At 48.9% G+C, this 17,519-nt stretch overlaps 1 long non-coding RNA gene across 1 annotated transcript; it reads right to left on the bottom strand.

Moving 5' to 3' along the window:
- Positions 1-13,169: 13,169 nt before the first annotated feature.
- On the bottom strand, positions 13,170-14,294 carry LOC120999587. Its single transcript, XR_005778573.1, has 3 exons — positions 14,089-14,294; positions 13,492-13,557; positions 13,170-13,185 (listed from the first exon to the last, which is right to left on the bottom strand). It is a non-coding gene; the product is annotated as an uncharacterized LOC120999587 (long non-coding RNA).
- Between the last annotated feature and the right edge of the window lie 3,225 nt (positions 14,295-17,519).

The raw sequence follows: 17,519 nt of genomic DNA on the forward strand, positions 1-17,519 counted from the left end.
GTTTTCGTTGCCTCTTTCGTTTAGGGTCCACGTTCGTCACTTCTCATGCCATGGTTATCACGCTCAGGCGTACATAAGGGACCGGATCACTCAAAGTCTTACGTGGTATCATTTATTTTCTGTTACCTGTCACTTCAGGTTTACACTGTTAATTTACTGTTTCTGTCGTCTGTCATGTTTTAGACTCGATTCGGTAGTCCTTTCTCCGGTACGATTTCAGGTTTGATGTTTGTTTCCTCTTCAGTTTTCTTTTTCCTGTCTGGGGCCAAGTACGGTTAGCCTTCTCACGTCATTTCACGCTTAGTCCATGGTCCCGCCGTTCAGAGCACTAGACACTCGCTAGTCCTCCTTTAACCACCATTCACGTCTCGGGTGTCGCTTGCAAGGTACGGGGCTTCCTGGTCAAATGTTATTTTCTATTTGTCTCTTCGCAGCTGCAGTATGTCGCATTTCCAACATCGAAGAAGGCCTATCTGTACCGGAAACACCCGCATCCAAGCGGCCCTAAGGAGTTGGTCAATTCCGAAGTTGGTTACGGAGCTTAACCGGAGAGGGTTCCAATACCCTGCTTCCGCCGTAAAGCAGAGCTGTATCGGCTACTGATGGTTGAACCAGCAGCCCCGGACTTGGAGCAAGTCTCCATGTCCACCCTTCAGGTGTCCCTGGCGCAGCTACATGCCGGGATGAACTCCGTCGCCTCCTTGGTTTCGGACGTCCAGTCCAGCCTCTTGGCCGTCAAGTCCTACGGGGGGCTGCCACCTGCCCAGTCCACTCTAGCCTTGCCAATAACCTCCACCCTAGGGCCCGTTCCCCCAGGTAGGGTTCCGTACGCTACCGAGACTGCTCCCTCGCTTTTCATTCCCTGCCGCAGCCAAACTGCTTGTCATTACAACGAATGTAGGGCCCCTTCATGCATGTTTCAGGGCTCACCCCCAGCTGATGTGTCCTCAAGATCCAGGCCATCCTGTTCCACAACTATCCTTTAACACCATCAACGATATTTGGCCGAAATCCAACATTTCTCCATGTTAGAAGACCCCGAAAGTAGGTCGGTTTTTCTGTCTCAAACGGTTAGGGGGTGTTCAGGAGAGTAGTCACGCGGTCGTCCCGAGCAGGCAGGCTGTGTCAGGGGATTATTTAGAAGCTTTCCACCTCCCTAGATGGTCTTCCTTTTGGGCTCCTTCCAGCACTGTCATAAAGGCTGCCATGTACTTTAGTTCCGCGGGTTCTTAGGACACAGCGAATTCACCCACAGTTCAGTCAGGTCCAAGGGTTTAACCGGGGGTCAGCTGGTATGGCCCGACGACCATTTCTCCTCACAGCTCCTCACTTCCAACCTCACAGGTGGGATCACCAGTGGAGGTGAAGTTCTTCCAGTCCACCAACGCATGGTGCCCGGTCCAGGTGCTCAGGAGCTGGCTTTCAGCTCTGGGGGACTCCACCCCTGACCGCCCATTGCTCCCGTTCCAGGTCTTGGCCCGCACGGCCTCGCAGTTTCATCTCCCACGTTCGCACTCTGGCGGCGGGCTTGGGTTTCAACCCCAAGACCATTTCAGGACACTCCTTCCGTATTGGAGCTGCACGTCATCCGGCCACGTCATCCGCAAATGGGTCGCTGGCGCTCCTCAGGCTTCCCACGTTACATACCTACCCTCAGGCCAAGATATCCCAGGCATTCCACAGTTTGGTTTTGTAACTTGGTCAGTGGCAGAGGTTCTCTCTCCCTACTCATATGTATTTTTGCCCCCTTTTAGGCTTACCCGTGGCATGGCTAAGGGCACCTCTCCAGCCATATCAGTTTAGGCAGGTTGGTTTCCTCTCTCAGGTCTCGGCACGTTCGGGGCACTAGCTCTCTGCCGTAGCCATGACCACAAGTAGCTTAAGGCTGACATGTCAGCCTGCATTTGTGGGAGGGGCGTAGGCGCTCTTAAAAGGAGGCACGCCCTCTCCTCATGTGCGGGCGTTTTCGGTGCCCCACCCTCCCTCCCCTTTTCTTTCCATACTCCTCAGGGTATGCCCCCTTTTAGGCTTACCCGTGGCATGGCTAAGGGCACCTCTCCAGCCATATCAGTTTAGGCAGGTTGGTTTCCTCTCTCAGGTCTCGGCACGTTCGGGGCACTAGCTCTCTGCCGTAGCCATGACCACAAATATATATATATATATATATATATCTCTCTCTCTATCTATCATCTATATCCCTACCTACCTATAAACCCTCCTATTACCCCTGGTAACCCTACCCTATACACCCCTTGTTCTCTGCCAGGATACACCCCTGGTTAACCCTGTTACCCCTGGTAACCCAAACCTTATATCCCCTGATCCCCTACTGACCCCTGGAACCCGATACACCCCTGGTTAGCCCTGATTAACCCCTGGTGGTTACCTTGGTTGTCTGTCCTCTGTAGAGCATGCCTCTGCTCTGCAAACAATCCTTTTAACCCTTCATCGTACCCCGTAGGGACAGTGAATAGTCAGGTGGGGTGGGTTGTTATATACTTGTATATGTGAACTGTGTAGCTAGTTTATGGGTGGAATTGGGAACGTGTAGTGTAGTTTAGGATTTGTAGTGCTGTATTGTTAGTATTGCGTGCGTAGTGTATTGTTAGTAATAAATACTGTTACTTGTAACTATCTGTGTAACGTGTAGTTATTGGAGATAGTTAGTAAGGCGCATGCAGCTAGTGTAGCGATCAGTGTAAAGCATAGCGAAGGTATTGTGTTATTATATAAAGGCATAAATAGGCGGAGTCATCAATAGACGGCTCCTCCTATTTATATTAATTATCGATATTTGCATAAATATTGGTGATTAATATTCCCCCTTTAAATGGACCATTTTTAGCCTAAGGCAGCTCATCTTATCAGGCCTTTTTTAGTCGAATGTATCACCCACTGTCAGTCCCTTCGGGATCCATCCCTCATTCATCTTAATAAAGGTGAGGTAATCTAGACTTTTTTGACCTAGGCGACTTCTCTTCTCAGTGACAATACCTCCTGTTGCACTGAAGGTCCTTTCTAACAGGACACTTGAAGCGGGGCAGGCCAGAAGTTCTACCGTAAATTGGGATAGCTCAGGCCACAGGTCAAGCCTGCACACCCAGTAGTCAAGGGGTTCATCGCTCCTCAGAGTGTCGATATCTGCAGTTAAGGCGAGGTAGTCTGCTACCTGTCGGTCGAGTCGTTCTCTGAGGGTGGACCCCGAAGGGCTGTGGCGATGCGTAGGACTTAAAAAGCTCTGCATGTCCTCCATCAACAACACGTCTGTAAAGCGTCCTGTCCTTGCCGGCGTGGTCATGGGAGGAGGAGGATTACTTTCACCTCTTCCCCTGTTAGATTCCCGTTGTGCTGTGTCATCACCCTTATACGCTGTGTAAAGCATACTTTAATTTATTTTGGAACTGCTGCATCCTTTCCGACATTTCAGGCACTTTCTGCTTATACTGGGGGTCTAGTAGCGTGGACACCCAGTACAGGTCTTTCTCCTTCAGCCTTTTTATACGAGGGTCCCCCAACAGGCACGACAGCATGAAAGACCCCATTTGCACAAGGTTGGATGCCGAGCTACTCATGTCCCGTTCCTCGTCCTCAGTGATCTCACTGAAGGTATGTTCTTCCCCCCAGCCACATACAACACCACGGGTACCAGATAGATGACAACGAGCACCCTGGGATGCCTGTTTTGGTTGGTCTTCCTCCTCCTCCTCAAAGCCACATTCCTCCTCTGACTCCTCTTCCTCACAATCCTCTTCCAGCGTTGCCGCAGGTCCAGCAAGCGATGCTGATAAGGCTGTTTCTGGTGGTGATGGTGACCACAACTCTTCCTCTTCACGCTCATCTACGGCCTCTTCGCAGGGCACGCTCCAGGAAGAAAACAAATGGTATGATGTCGCTGATGGTGCCTTCGGTGCGACTGACTAGGTTTGTCACATCCTCAAAAGGACGCATGAGCCTACAGGCATTGCGCATGAGCGTCCAGTAACGTGGCAAAAAAATTCCCAGCTACGCAGAGGCTGTCCTAGCACCCCGGTCATACAAATACTCGTTGACGGCTTTTTCTTGTTGGAGCAGGCGGTCGAACATTAGGAGTGTTGAATTCCAACGTGTCGGGCTGTTGCAAATCAAGCGCCTCACTGGCATGTTGTTTCGCCGCTGGATATCTGAAAAGTGCGCCATGGCCGTGTAGGAACACCTGAAATGGCCACACACCTTCCTGGCCTGCTTCAGGACGTCCTGTAAGCCTGGGTACTTATGCACAAAGCGTTGTACGATCAGATTACACACAACTTGTCCAAATTCAATGCCGCCAACAAATTGCTTCCGTTGTCACACACCACTTTGCCGATCTCCAGTTGGTGGGGAGTCAGCCACTGATCCACCTGTGCGTTCAGGGCGGACAGGAGTGCTGGTCCGGTGTCACTCTCTGCTTTCAGGCAAGTCAACCCCAAGACGTCGTTACACTGCCGTATCCGGGATGTGGAATAGCCCCTGGGGAGATGGGGGGGTGCCATTGATGTGGAGCAAGACGCAGCAGCAGAAGAGGACTCAGCCGAGGAGGTTATGGAAGAGGATGGAGTAGGAGGAGTAGAGGAGGTGGCAGCAGGCCTGCCTACCTGACCGTGCTTTGCAGACCAGGTATCAGTGGTCAGATGGACCCTTGCCCCAACACTGTGTGCCAGACATGCCATTACTTCCTTTTGCACAATCGAGTACCGGTTGGGGATTGCCTTTTGTGCAAAGAAATTTCAGCCGGGTACCTTCCACTGCGGTGTCCCAATAGCCACAAATTTTTGGAACGCCTCAGACTCCACCAGCTTGAATGGTAAAAGCTGGCGGGCTAATAGTTCAGACAAGCCAGCTGTCAGACGCCGGGCAAGGGGGTGACTTTGTGACATTGGCTTCTTACGCTCAAACATGTCCTTGACAGACAGACTGTGGGCAGATGAGCAGGAACTGCTCAAGGCGAGAGATGGAGTGGCGGATGGCTTAGAGGGGGCAAGGAGGACAGCAGTGGTTGACGTGGCTGAAGATGCTGGACCAGGAGGAGGATGGCGGCTTTGAGTTTGTGTGCTGCTTGTACTCATGTGTTGATCCCATAGGCGTTTGTGATGTGCGATCATGTGCCTTCGCAAAGCAGTTGTACCTAGGTGGGTGTTGGACTTCCCACAACTCAGTTTCTTTTGGCACAGGTTGCAAATGGCATCGCTGTTGTCAGAGGCAGACACACAAAAAAAATGCCACACTGCTGAGCTCTGCAATGACGGCATTCTGGTGGTGGCAACAGCATGCGTTGATTGGCGTGCTGTCTGGCTGACCCCGGGTGCCGATGCATGCTGTCTGACTGTGCCACTAGCTCCTTGCGACGACCTCCCCCTGCTTCCAACTCGTCTCCTCCTCCTCTCTGTCTCCCCATCTGAACTTTCCCCCTGTTCTTCTTCTCTTCTAGTGGGCACCCACGTGACATCCACAGACACATTGTCATCATCAACCGCTTCACTTGTATCTGACAACTCAGCAAATGAAGCAGCAGTGGGTACAACATCATCATCATCACACCGTACGTCCATGTGTGTAATGCTGCCTGACTGAGACCTATCCCTGTTATCTCCATCCTCTGGCAATAATGGTTGCGCATCACTCATTTCTTCCAACTGATGTGTAAATAACTCCTCTGACAGATCAAGTGAAGCGGCTGTGGTGCTAGTGTTGGTGGTGGCGGCAGGCGGGCGAGTGGTAACTTGAGAGGTGCCCGAAGCTAAGCTGGAGGAGGATGGTGCGTCAAGGTTCCGAGCGGAAGCTGTAGAAGATTGGGTGTCCTGTGTTAGCCAGTCAACTATGTCCTCAGAACTTTTCGAGTTCAGGGTACGTGGCCTCTGAACACTGGGCATTATTCTAGGGCCAAAGGGAATCGCAGCACCACGACCACGACGGCCCTCTGCCTGTCCTTTTTTCTTTTTAGATTAGTTAGGTTGTACTATGTGTGCAAGCTACTGTGACACCAGATATGAGTGGCACTGTGCACTGGCAGAAGTTGGCAGAGTAGACGCTGTAGGCCTGACACACACGCTTGCAGACAACTAACTGCTATTCAATCTATTACAGTCAAAATTGTATATATTTTTTTAAATGTGCACTACTGTTGCACCAGATATGAGTTGCACTGGTGTGACACTGTGCCCTGGCAGGCCCTGAAACGCACACGTGTGAAGGAAAATGACTGATATTATTTCACAGTCAAAAAAGTTTTTTTTTTTTTTTTAAATGCAAGCTATTGTGACACCAGATATGAGTGGTGGCACTGGGCAAGTGGGCACAGTATACGCTGTGAGCCTGACACACACGCTGGCAGGCAGGCAGGCAACTGCAATTAGATTACACAGGAAAAAAAAAAAAAAGCAGACTGATGTTCTAGCCCTAAAAAGGGCTTTTTGGGGTGCTGTCCTTACAGCAGAGATCAGATGAGTCCTTCAGGACTGTAGTGGACACTGAATGCACTAGCCTAGCTATCGATTTCCCTATTAAATCATCAGCAACTACACTGTCCCTCCTCTCACTAAGAATGCAGCTTCCGAATGAATCTAAAATAGATGCTGTCCAGGAGGTGGGAGGGTCTGCTGCTGATTGGCTGGAATGTGTCTGCTGACTGAGGTACAGGGTCAAAGTTTACTCAATGATGACGAATAGGGGCGGACCGTATATCACATATGTTCGCCCGCCGCGGCGAACGCGAACAAGCTATGTTCGCTGGGAACTATTCGGGACATCTCTACTGCTGAGGACTGGGGCAAAATGATATTCTCCGATGAAGCCTCTTTCCGATTGTTTGGGGCATCTGGAAAAAGGCTTGTCCGGAGAAGAAAAGGTGAGCGCTACCATCAGTCCTGTGTCATGCCAACAGTAAAGCATCCTGAGACCATTCATGTGTGGGGTTGCTTCTCATCCAAAGGAAGTGGGCTCACTCACAATTTTGCCCAAAAACACAGCCATGAATAAAGAATGGTACCAAAACACCCTCCAACAGCCCAACAACAGTTTGGTGAAGAACAAGGCATTTTCCAGCACGATGGAGCACCGTGCCATAAGACAAAAGTGATAACTAAGTGGCTCGGGGACCAAAACGTTGACATTTTGGGTCCATGGCCTGGAAACTCCCCAGATCTTAATCCCATTGAGAACTTGTGGTCAATCCTCAAGAGGCGGGTAGACAAACAAAAACCCACTAATTCTGACAAACTCCAAGAAGTGATTATGAAAGAATGGGTTGCTATCAGTCAGGAATTGGCCCAGAAGTTGATTGAGAGCATGCCCAGTCGAATTGCAGAGGTCCTAAAAAAGAAGGGCCAACACTGCAAATACTGACTCTTTGCATAAATGTCATGTAATTGTCGATAAAAGCCTTTGAAACGTATGAAGTGCGTGTAATTATATTTCACTACATCACAGAAACAACTGAAACAAAGATCTAAAAGCAATTTAGCAGCAAACTTTGTGAAAACTAATATTTGTGTCATTCTCAAAACTTTTAGCCACGACTGTACATATTCGTACCTGCATGAGGGATAATCTCAATATATTTTAATAATATCTCCTACTACTGGTTTTGTTACACACTTTACTCAAGCACATTAATGCTAGCTTAATCACAATGTAAATTAGTGCAATAATTAGGGATGAGCGAACCCGAACTGTATAGTTCGGGTTCGTACCGAATTTTGGGGTGTCCGTGACACGGACCCAAACATTTTCGTAAAAGTCCGGGTTCGGTGTTCGGCGCTTTCTTGGCGCTTTTTGAAAGGCTGCAAAGCAGCCAATCAACAAGCGTCATACTACTTGCCCCAAGAAGCCATCACAGCCATGCCTACTATTGACATGGCTGTGATTGGCCAGTGCAGCATGTGACCCAGCCTCTATTTAAGCTGGAGTCACGTAGCGCCGCACGTCACTCTGCTCTGATCAGTGTAGGGAGAGGATGCAGCTGCTGCTGTTAGGGCGAGATTAGGCAGGGATTTATTTACTGAAGTGATCGATATACAGCTGTGTATCATACAACCTCTGCTATTCAATTGCTCACTGTTTTAAGGCTGCCCAGAGCGTTTTTCAGTCACTTTTTTCTGAGGTGATCGGCGGCCATTTTGTGTCTTTTGGTGCGCCAGCACAAGCTGCCACCAAGTCCATTTTTAACCATCAATAGTGTGTTTTTTTTTGCTATATCCTACATCAGGGGCTTGGCTGTGCTTGCCATTTTTGTGAGGGGTAAAATACAATAGCAGTACCCTAAATCTGGTGTTTCAGCTGTGGCTAGCCAATTGTAATACTGTCTGCTGTCTGCCGAAGCACAGTTTTTGTTCTGGGTTGAATACAATTCCCAACTTAGCAATTCCCTAAATTAGTGGTTTCTGCTCTATCAGGCCAAGTTTAAATCTATCCATAAAAGGGTATATTAGATTGAAGGTGCGGATAGGGTCATCCTTAATAACTTCACACGCTACCGTGCATTTCCAAGTCTAATTCTGTCCGTAAAAGGGATACCTGTCATCCAGCGCCTAAATACTAGGCCTACAATTTATATTCAGCTAAATCTGTCGTTACTGCTGTGCCTGTATTAGTGTAATACGGTACCTAAATAGATAGCCAGATAGTGTTAGGTGCCTGTAAAAAAAAAAGGCCTGAATTTGAATTCAATACATTGGGCCAAATAATTTTTTTCTTATTGTGGTGAACGATAACAATGAGGAAAACATCTAGTAAGGGACGCGGACGGGGACATGGTCGTGGTGGTGTTAGTGGACCCTCTGGTGCTGGGAGAGGACGTGGCCATTCTGCCACAGCCACACGTCCTAGTGAACCAACTACCTCAGGTCCCAGTAGCCACCAGAATTTACAGCAATATTTGGTGGGGCCCAATGCCGTTCTAAGGATGGTAAGGCCTGAGCAGGTACAGGCATTAGTCAATTGGGTGGCCGACAGTGGATCCAGCACGTTCACATTATCTCCCACCCAGTCTTCTGCAGAAAGCGCACAGATGGCGCCTGAAAACCAAGCCCATCAGTCTGTCACATCACCCCCATGCGTATCAGGGAAACTGTCTGAGCCTAAAGTTATGCAGCAGTCTCTTATGCTGTTTGAAGACTCTGCTGGCAGGGTTTCCCAAGGGCATCCACCTAGCCCTTCCCCAGGGGTAGAAGAGATAGAATGCACTAACGCACAACCACTTATGTTTCCTGATGAGGACATGGGAATACCACCTCAGCACGTCTCTGATGATGACGAAACACAGGTGCCAACTGCTGCGTCTTTCTGCAGTGTGCAGACTGAACAGGAGGTCAGGGAGGAAGACTGGGTGGAAGACGATGCAGGAGACGATGAGGTCCTAGACCCCACATGGAATGAAGGTCGTGCCACTGACTTTCAGAATTCGGAGGAAGAGGCAGTGGTGAGACCGAGCCAACAGCGTAGCAAAAGAGGGAGCAGTGGGCAAAAGCAGAACACCCGCCACCAAGAGAGTCCGTCTGCTACTGGCCACCGCCATCTCGGACCGAGCACCCCAAAGGCAGCTTCAAGGAGTTCCCTGGCATGGCAGTTCTTCAAACAATGTGCTGACGACAAGACCCGAGTGGTTTGCACGCTGTGCCATCAGAGCCTGAAGCGAGGCATTAACGTTCTGAACCTTAGCACAACCTGCATGAGCAGGAACCTGCATGCAAAGCATGAACTGCAGTGGAGTAAACACCTTAAAAACAAGGAACTCACTCAGGCTCCCCCTGCTACCTCTTCTGCTGCTGCCGCCGCCTCGGCCTCTTCCTCTGCCTTTGGAGGAACGTTGGCACCTGCCGCCCAGCAAACAGAGGATGTACCACCAACACCACCACCTCTGTCACCAAGCATCTTAACCATGTCACACGGCAGCATTCAGCTCTCCATCTCACAAACATTTGAGAGAAAGCGTAAATTCCCACCTTGCCACCCTCGATCCCTGGCCCTGAATGCCAGCATTTCTAAACTACTGGCCTATGAAATGCTGTCATTCAGGCTGGTGGACACAGACAGCTTCAAACAGCTCATGTCGCTTGCTGTCCCACAGTACGTTGTTCCCAGCTGCCACTACTTCTCCAAGAGAGCCGTGCCTTCCCTGCACAACCAAGTATCCGATAAAATCAAGTCTGCACTGCGCAACGCCATCTGTGGCAAGGTCCACCTAACCACAGATACGTGGACCAGTAAGCACGGCCAGGGACGCTATAGCTCCCTAACTGCACATTGGGTAAATGTAGTGGCGGCTGGGCCCCAGGCGGAGAGCTGTTTGGCGCACGTCCTTCCGCCGCCAAGGATCGCAGGGCAACATTCTTTGCCTCCTGTTGCCTCCTCCTCCTTACTCAGCTTCCTCCTCCTCTTCTTCCACCTGCTCATCCACTCAGCCACACACCTTCACCACCAACTTCAGCACAGCGCGGGGTAAACGTCAGCAGGCCATTCTGAAACTCATATGTTTGGGGGACAGGCCCCACACCGCACAGGAGTTGTGGCGGGGTATAGAACAACAGACCGACGAGTGGTTGCTGCCGGTGAGCCTCAAGCCCAGCCTGGTGGTGTGCGATAATGGGCGAAATCTCGTTGCAGCTCTGGGACTAGCCGGTTTGACGCACATCCCTTGCCTGGCGCATGTGCTGAATTTGGTGGTGCAGAAGTTCATTCACAACTACCCCTACATGTCAGAGCTGCTGCATAAAGTTCGGGCCGTCTGTGCGCGCTTTCGGCGTTCACATCCTGCCGCTGCTCGCCTGTCTGCGCTACAGCGTAACTTCGGCCTTCCCGCTCACCGCCTCATATGCGACGTGCCCACCAGGTGGAACTCACCCTTGCACATGCTGGACAGACTGTGCGAGCAGCAGCAGGCCATAGTGGAGTTTCAGCTGCAGCACGCACGGGTCAGTCGCACTGCGGATCAGCCCCACTTCACCACCAATGACTGGGCCTCCATGCGAGACCTGTGTGCCCTGTTGCGCTGTTTCGAGTACTCCACCAACATGGCCAGTGGCGATGACGCAGTTATCAGCGTTACAATACCACTTCTATGTCTCCTTGAGAAAACACTTAGGGCGATGATGGAAGAGGAGGTGGCCCAGGAGGAGGAGGAAGAGGGGTAATTTTTAGCACTTTCAGGCCAGTCTCTTAGAAGTGACTCAGAGGGAGGTTTTTTGCAACAGCAGAGGCCAGGTACAAATGTGGCCAGACAGGGCCCACTACTGGAGGACGAGGAGGAGGTGGAGGAGGATGAGGATGAAGCATGTTCACAGCGGGGTGGCACCCAATGCAGCTCGGGCCCATCACTGGTGCGTGGCTGGGGGGAAACGCAGGACGATGACGATACGCCTCCCACAGAGGACAGCATGTCCTTACCTATGGGCAGCCTGGCACACATGAGCGACTACATGCTGCAGTGCCTGCGCAACGACAGCAGAGTTGCCCACATTTTAACGTGTGCGGACTACTGGGTTGTCACCCTGCTGGATCCCCAGTACAAAGACAATGTGCCCACCTTACTTCCTGCACTGGACCGTGATAGGAAGATGCGCGAGTACAAGCGCACGTTGGTAGACGCGCTACTAAGAGTATTCCCAAATGTCACAGGGGAACCAGTGGAAGCCCAAGGCGAAGGCAGAGGAGGAGCAAGAGGTCGCCAACGCAGCTGTGTCACGGCCAGCTCCTCTGAGGGCAGGGTTAGCATGGCAGAGATGTGGAAAAGTTTTGTCACCACGCCCCAGCTAACTGCACCACCACCTGATACGGAACGTGTTAGCAGGAGGCAACATTTCACTAACATGGTGGAACAGTACGTGTGCACACCCCTACACGTACTGACTGATGGTTCGGCCCCATTCAACTTCTGGGTCTCCAAATTGTCCACGTGGGCAGAGCTAGCCTTTTATGCCTTGGAGGTGCTGGCCTGCCCGGCGGCCAGCGTTTTGTCTGAACGTGTATTCAGCACGGCAGGGGGCGTCATTACAGACAAATGCAGCCGCCTGTCGACAGCCAATGTGGACAAGCTGACGTTCATAAAAATGAACCAGGCATGGATCCCACAGGACCTGTCCATCCCTTGTGCAGATTAGACATTTATAACTACCTCCCCTTAACCATATATTATTGTACTCCAAGGCACTTCCTCATTCAATCCTTTTTTTATTTTCATTTTACCATTATATTGTGGGGCAACCCAAAGTTGAATGAACCTCTCCTCTGTCTGGGTGCCGGGGCCTAAAAATATCTGACAGTGGCCTGTTCCAGTGTTGGGTGACATGAAGCATGATGGGATTATAAATCATATGAATGTACCATAAGATTACTTACACATCTCAAACACTATAAATAATAATAAAACACGTGGACAAATATTTTTTGGTGGAATAAATTCGGCCACGGCCGGCTTTATTAAAGATTAACTTAATCCAAAATTCAACTGTATCAATATATACCAATAACTTCATAAACAATAATTAGACCAGCCATAAACTCGGCCTAAACTTCAGACTTAACTCGTCCGCTCACCATTTCAGTGAGCGACTTTACACCCACCGGACCATGCCGGCTAACCAGGCGGCGTGGGCCCCACCCCACCCATAACTATCTCAATTATAGCTTGCATGTCCAAATTGAAAATGTCCAAACCGATCTCTGACAAATGAATCTTGTCCGAAAAATAAAGGCCGGGCAAACCACCTTCAAGGTCCACGTGTCGAAAAGAAAACCCCCAGATTAATGGCATAAAACGAGCCATAATTCTATTCAAACGTATCCTAATCTTATCCAAATATTTAAAATTAGAACAGGATAACCAAAGTAAACGTGGAATCATCTCAGAAAAAACTAAACGGGCATCAGGGAACAATCGCCTAGCCCTTACCATAGTATGCTTCATACAAAAGGCCAACTCAATGGTACTGAATTTGCCCACATCATTGGCCCCCGCATGAAAAATTATTATATCAGGATCAGGGTATAAATCACACATTTCCAACAGTACATCCATCAAACCTTCCCAACGAAGACCCCTGACTCCATTCCAGTATATTCGAACCGTATCTGTGGACCAAGAGAGGTTATCACCGTACGATCTTTTCACAGCTCTGCGATGGGCCCAATATACGAAAGAATGGCCGATAATCTATACAGTGAGACCTGTGAAAACTATAATAAAAAGAATCATCAGATCACAGAAACATCAGGACGAACATACATTTTAAAACAATTAGACGACCATCTTCCAATCCATTTAATCACCGACGCACTCAAACCCGACCGAGCCGCCGCAGTGGCGGCTCCAATCCGGAAAGAATGCGACGTAATCCGGACACCATCTAAACCCAATTCCTTTAAACATTTTTTTAGCACGGACCTAAATTGATATTGCGTTAAAGGAGAAGCATTTGCATGCACAAAGAAAGCATTACCACCCCTTGGTCTACGAAGCCAATACTGAGAAATCATACTCACCGGACAAATACCACCCGACCCAACTCTGTTCACACGGATCCAGGTACCCTTACCTGACTGATCCATCTTTGACGTCAGAAGAAAGAACAAAACATAATTAACATGAACATGGACATGCTTCAAGGCCAAACCCAAACCTGCCTCACTATTTCTTGGAAACAACTCACTAATTCTAAAAGCACCAAAAAACATACAACAAAACGCAGTGGAAAATAGCAACTCTTCAAAACTATCAAAACAAACTAAAGAAGTAGCATGACATAATGATAATAACAGCGTGGGAGAAATAGGACATCTATTGTCAGGAGAACAATTACCACGTTTGTAACCTTTTAACATCTGCTTAATCAAGAAATAATCTAACAAAGAAGGAGAACCTAAAACCCGAAGAAAAAAGGAAACACCTGACAAAACCCTTAGAACAGTAGAGTAAGCCAGACCCTTCCTAAACAATGCCACACAAAATGCTAAAGCAGCAACCTCGCCACCACCATGAGAAGACCAACCTCTATCAGCTGTAAAACTGCACCACCTAAGCCACGAACGGCTATAATCCGTCCATGTCGCCGGAGCCACAGAAGACTGTGTAAGACCTACCTAGGACCAAATCAGATTCCACAGGTACGCAGGGCACGATTCCCCTTTCAGATCGGCCCCTTCCGCCAACTGTCGGAATGTCTGAAACTGAAAACGGGAAAGCGAATCAGCAATTGAATTATCTATCCCAGGGATATGGCGAGCTTTCAACCAAATATTTAATCTTAAACAGAGAAGCACCAGATGACGTAACAATTTAACTACTAACGGACATTTTGATTATAAACAATTAAGGGCTCTTTCACACCTGCGTTATTGTCTTCCGGCATAGAGTTCCGTCGTCGGGGCTCTATGCCGGAAGAATCCTGATCAGGATTATCCTAATGCATTCTGAATGGAGAGTAATCCGTTCAGGATGCATCAGGATGTCTTCAGTTCCGGTACGGAACGTTTGTTGGCCGGAGAAAATACCGCAGCATGCTGCGCTTTTTGCTCCGGCCAAAAATCCGGAACACTTGCCGCAAGGCCGGATCCGGAATTAATGCCTATTGGAAGGCATTGATCCGGATCCGGCCTTAAGCTAAACGTCGTTTCGGCGCATTGCCGGAGCCGACATTTAGCTTTTTCAGAGTGGTTACCATGGCTGCCGGGACGCTAAAGTCCTGACAGCCATGGTAAGTGTAGCGGGGAGCGGGGGAGCAGCATACTTACCGTCCGTGCGGCTCCCCGGGCGCTCCAGAGTGACGTCAGGGCGCCCCAAGCGCATGGATCACGTGATCACATGGATCACGTCATCCATGCGCATGGGGCGCTCTGACGTCATTCTGGAGCGCCCCGGGAGCCGAACGGACTGTAAGTATACCGCTCCCCCGCTCCCCGCTCCTACTATGGCAACCAGGACTTTAATAGCGTCCTGGGTGCCATAGTAACACTGAAAGCATTTGGAAGACGGTTCCGTCTTCAAATGCTTTCAGTACACTTGCGTTTTTCCGGATCCGGAGTGTAATTCCGGCAAGTGGAGTACACGCCGGATCCGGACAACGCAAGTGTGAAAGAGGCCTAACTGCAAATAAAACACCCTTATTGTCAGTATGCAAAATAATTCTCTGATTGGAAAAACAACTCCCCCATAAAACTAGCGAAACCACAACAGGAAACAGCTCTAACAAAACAATATTCTTAGTCACCCCATTCGAAATCCAAGCAGGATGCCATTCTGATGCACACCAATGTCCGTTCCAATATGCACCAAAACCGCAAGAACCAGCAGCATCCGTAAACAAATCCATAGCAGAAGCTAAAACAAAATCTTCCTGTCAATACGACCTGCCATTATATAGCTGAAAGAATTCCAACCAAATCATAAAATCTTCCTTAACCTCCCTAGATAAACTAACATGAAAACCCGGGTTCCTCACACCAGAAATCTTTGCAGACAATTGCCGACAAAACACCCGGCCCATCGGCATAATCCTACTGGCAAAAGCTAACATACCCAAAACCGACTGAATCTCTTTCACCTTAGCTGTACGCTTACTTAGTAATGAAGATAATGCCATACAGATGTTTGACACTTTTTGTGACGGAAGACAAAATTCGCCTTTCAAAGAATCTATGACAATCCCCAAATATTCCAAACAATTAGTAGGGTACACTGTCTTCTCCTCAGCTAACGGAACACCAAACTCAGAACAAACTGCAAAAAAGGATTCCAAACTTTCTAAGCATGCTGAAGACTCCGCTGGACCAATGAACAGGAAATCGTCCAAATAGTGCGTCACCGCACCCCGCATACACCTGACTGCTACTACCCATTCAATAAACGAGGAAAAAACTTCAAAATAGAAACAAGACAAAGAACAACCCATTGGAATACATTTATCAAAATAAAATAAACCCTGAAAATGAAAACCAAGTGAGTTAAAACAAGAAGGATGTACAAGTAACAGGCGAAAGGCGGACTGAACGTCCGCCTTTCCCATCAAAGCACCTTTACCAAAACTACGTATTAGGTCTATTGCTGAATCAAATGTGGCATACTTGACCGAACACAATGCTTTATCAATCTCATCATTTAAGGATGCACCATAAGGAAATGATAAATCAAACGAAAAGCATTGGGTTCTTTCTTTGGAACAACTCCCAATGGAGAAAGACGAAAATTGGCAAAAGGCGGAGAGGAAAAAGGACCAGCGATCCTGCCTAACTCCAGTTCCTTTGCCAATTTATCCCTCACAACCACAGGAAATTGATCAACTGAAGAAAAATTATTCACCCATTCACAACCAAAGCCAGAAAACGATGGCAACTGAAAACCCAAAGCAAAACCGTCAAGTAGCAGCTCCGCCATCTTGCAATTTGGGTAACGTTCTAACCAGGGACGCATGGTCACCAGATTTACTGGCGTCCATGCTTTTTGCAATAAACTCTTTTGTGGATGGCATGGTAGGCATGTTAGCTCTTTTATAACAGCTAACCATCGGGTGACTGCCCCCACAAAAGGCACATTCATGGCGATATTTACATGACGCCGGCCACCTACACTGCGCTTCATTAAACGCAAAGCAGGTGCCCTTTTTTAAGCAATTGAGACTGCGGTACTGCAGAGGCTGGCTGCTGTTTTGGGGCAGAATAAGATGAACGCTGTGGCAACAATAAATTAAGCCACAGCCCAACATCCTTTGTGCCCCACCGCATGCTAGGATATACGGACAGCCTCTGTCTGAAATTTTCGTCATACACAAACCAACCTATCCCTCCAAAATTCTTATACGCCTCTAAAACATTATCTAAATGTTGAAAAAGGCCTGAACATTTTGCAGGAAATTTCTCACCCATCACGCTGCAAAAGATACAGTATGCCTGCAACCAATTATTAAAAGTACGAGGAATCGGGCGCCTCCTATCTTCTTCAGACTTATCCTCCCTTCTATCTAATTTAGCGACAAAATCTTTTGAAGCAGGTAACAACGACAATATGTCCACAAATTCATTTCTCCATATCTTTTCTTTAACCGACATGGAGAGATGAAAGCCCAAAGGCGAAATATCACATGGCAACATTTCTTTATAACATGACTCTGACACTCCTCCACGTTTAGCCACCGCTGGAAGAGGGAGAGAGTCATCACTATCATAATCCCCTCCCGTCCCTCGACCGCTAAAACGCCAAGCATCAGAAAAATCGCCTGCCGTACCAGCCTGTTCAGGAGCAGGGGGGGGGGGGAAAGAGGAGCAAAACTCTGTAAAGAAGAAAGTACAGAAGACAAGGACGCAATAACGGTGCCCAGTTCCCTTGGGAACTCACCACCCGCTGGAGCAGCACTCCGGACACCGGAAGAAGATGCGGATGCCTCTTGTCTCTGCTGCGTCCCTCTTTCCAAGCACACACCGTCCCGCTGCTCAACGCAAGGAGATGATCGGCTGAGACTGGTGCTGCACAGGCGGTGGCTCAATTCTGCGTCGTCTACGTCCATGTTGCCGCGAAGGAT

The sequence above is a fragment of the Bufo bufo genome, chromosome 4 (genome assembly GCF_905171765.1).
Source record: "Bufo bufo chromosome 4, aBufBuf1.1, whole genome shotgun sequence".
In the NCBI taxonomy this organism is placed as follows: domain Eukaryota; kingdom Metazoa; phylum Chordata; class Amphibia; order Anura; family Bufonidae; genus Bufo; species Bufo bufo.